We start from the raw sequence: 2,861 nt of genomic DNA on the forward strand, positions 1-2,861 counted from the left end.
AACACGGGAGCCGTATCTCAGAATCGGTAGACACTGTGTAAAGACCATTTCTACAAATGTCATTATTCGGCATTCAACGATGGAAAATTGTATCAGAAAGACGCGCTTTTCATAGATCATTATTGTGCCGCAGCACTGAAATCCACTGTTATCGCCGGCCGGTGTGGCCGAGTGGTTCTATGCGCTACAGTCTGGAACCGCGCGACCGCTACGGTCGCAGGTTCGAATCTTGCCTCTGGCATGGATGTGTGTGATGTCCTTAGGTTAGTTAGGTTTAAGTAGTTCTAAGTTCTAGGGGACTGATGACCTCAGAAGTTAAGTCCCATAGTGCTCAGAGCCATTTGAACAATTCTTTTTTCACTGTTATCAATTACTCCAGGAGTCCATTCAGCACGCTGAAACCATCTATCACTGAGTGTAATTCTTCCCTAGATGGGAGCTTTATGTATTTTGGAGACATTGCTGCTACGATCCCCGATACATCACTGATGTCTCTCTGCACCGTCACCAATAACTATAATAAATGCATCAGTTGGGTATTCCCTTAGTGTTACTAGAAGTCTGATCATGGGCGAGACAGCGTTATTTCCATAAGTATGAAATTCCAGTCCCTCGTTTATTTCACCTAATAACCACCAAACTCTTTCTTGCGAACGAAGAAATCTCTCCTCAAACGTCCTCCCCCTGTAATCTTCGAAAGGACTACTGCTTTTCAAAAGTAGTAGGGCGCTGTGGCCGAGCGGTACTAGGCGCTTCAGTCCGGAACCACGCTGCTGCTACTGTCGCAGTTTCGAATCCTGCCTCGGGCATGGATGTGTGTGATGTCGTTAGGTCTAAGTAGTTCTAAGTCTAGAGGACTGATGACCTCAGATGTTAAGTACGAAAGTGCTTAGAGCCATTTGAACCATTTTTCAAAAGTACACAAACAGGGATGTGGCGATGATTTACATGATCAGGATATTTTTTCATCTTATATGCCACCTAAAATATCAAAATGCGCCGCAGCCTTAATAAGATACGTATTTACTTTATTCTAACCGTGACCAGTTCAAGGTAAAAGAGTCTCTGACATCGGTCAACTTTAACTATGATCGGCTCCCTCGTTTAACTTCAACCAAGGTTGGTGCAGTCAAATTTTGCGTTGCCCACGGTGAAATGCCGACTTAACCGCGCATAACTTTTAAATCGACGTTGGTGCAGTCAGCCCTAAGTCTTTCATTCGTCTTTCGTAACACCGATGTTACGTACTCGTGCCTTTGCAAATCGCTTCTTAACATTTCCACTCAAAATTTGTACGATCTGAAGCGCTCAAAATGTTCACCCCCATTCTTCTAACCGTGTACTTCGAATACTTGCCAAAATATTCCGTATCATCGTACACTGGCGGAAAAAATCACAATACCAAAAAATAATTAGTGAAGAGTAATGGAATATCTGGAATGCATTCGCCTATGTACCATATTTAAAAGATTATCATTTAAATCAAACGTCAGCGTAAGTGCCAGATCAGCCATTAATGTAAAATTCTGGTACATTAATAACCGGTGTGGCTGTCACAATGTTGAATCCTGCAAGCACAGACACCGAATGACAGTTTGTACGATCAATACAGGATCGATTATTGCTGATTGTGGATGACGCTGGAGTTTGTCGCCCGATGATGTTCCATATGTGCTCGATTGGGGACAGATCTAAGAAATGTCGAATCACACGCTCAGCCGTTTAAATTTCCGGTTGTTATTTTATTTGAATAACCATTTCCAGCACTCCATTGCCCCATCTTCACGCCCCCTGACCAATGTGTGGGAAGATTCCCACCTCTAAAAGTAAACGAAACTGAACTCATCCCGCACAGGCCATGAAGGCCCAAAGGTACCGACCGGCCGCCGTGTCATCATCAACCCAGAGGCGTCACTGGATGCGGATACGGAGGGGCATGTGGTCAGCACACCGCTCTCCCGGCCGTATGTCAGTTTCTGAGACTGGAGCCGCTACTTCTCAATCAAGTAGCTCCTCAGTTTGCCTCACAAGGGCTGAGTGCAGCCCGCTTGCCATCAGCGCTCGGCAGACTGGATGGTCACCCATCCAAGTGCTAGCCCAGCCCGACAGCGCTTAACTTTGGTGATCTGACGGGAACCGGTGTTACCACTGCGATAAGGCCGTTGGCATTCCCACCTCCAGTCCAGTCAAAATGGTGGACAGCGTTCAGTGACGTATCCGCAGATTTTTGATACAGTGATCCTCCTTTGAGCATCGCCAGGCACTGAAACTGGTTGCTCAAATAAAATGACAACTGGAAATTCAGACTGCTGAAGGTGTTCGATTCCACGTTTTATACTGAACAGCTGGGGTCCCACAACCATATTTATAAAAATGTACTTATATAGAGGAGACAGATACGGTGATCCAGCACGCTAAGGCAATATGTCGACACAGTGTAGAGCACGTTGGCTACAACAGCCGTAAGTTGGCGCACGTTATCCTGTTGGAACCAGATGGAATGCTGGTCATGAATGGCAGCGAAACATGTCGAATCGCCAGACTGACGTAAAAATTAGCAGTCAGGGTGCACTGGGATGACAACTAGAGTGATCCTCTTGTCATACGAGGTCGCACACCACACCATAACTCTAGTTGTATATCCAGTGTATCTAGCACGCTAACAGCTTGGCTGCAGGCTCTCAACCGGCACGCACAGGCATCACTGGCACCGACGCAGAACCAGCTTTCAGCAAAGAACACAAAGTCTCCCACTTGGCTCTCCAGTGTGCTCTCACTTGACACCACTGAAGCTGCAAATGGCGGTGGTTTGGGATCAGTGGAGTGCACGCTATAGAGCGCCAGGCTCGGAGCTCTCTTTG

At 46.5% G+C, this 2,861-nt stretch overlaps 1 pseudogene; it reads right to left on the reverse strand.

The window, feature by feature from the left end:
• Positions 1-2,049: 2,049 nt before the first annotated feature.
• On the reverse strand, positions 2,050-2,167 carry LOC126089755 (5S ribosomal RNA; annotated as a pseudogene).
• Positions 2,168-2,861: the final 694 nt, after the last annotated feature.

This window comes from Schistocerca cancellata, chromosome 6 (genome assembly GCF_023864275.1).
Source record: "Schistocerca cancellata isolate TAMUIC-IGC-003103 chromosome 6, iqSchCanc2.1, whole genome shotgun sequence".
Lineage (NCBI taxonomy): Eukaryota > Metazoa > Arthropoda > Insecta > Orthoptera > Acrididae > Schistocerca > Schistocerca cancellata.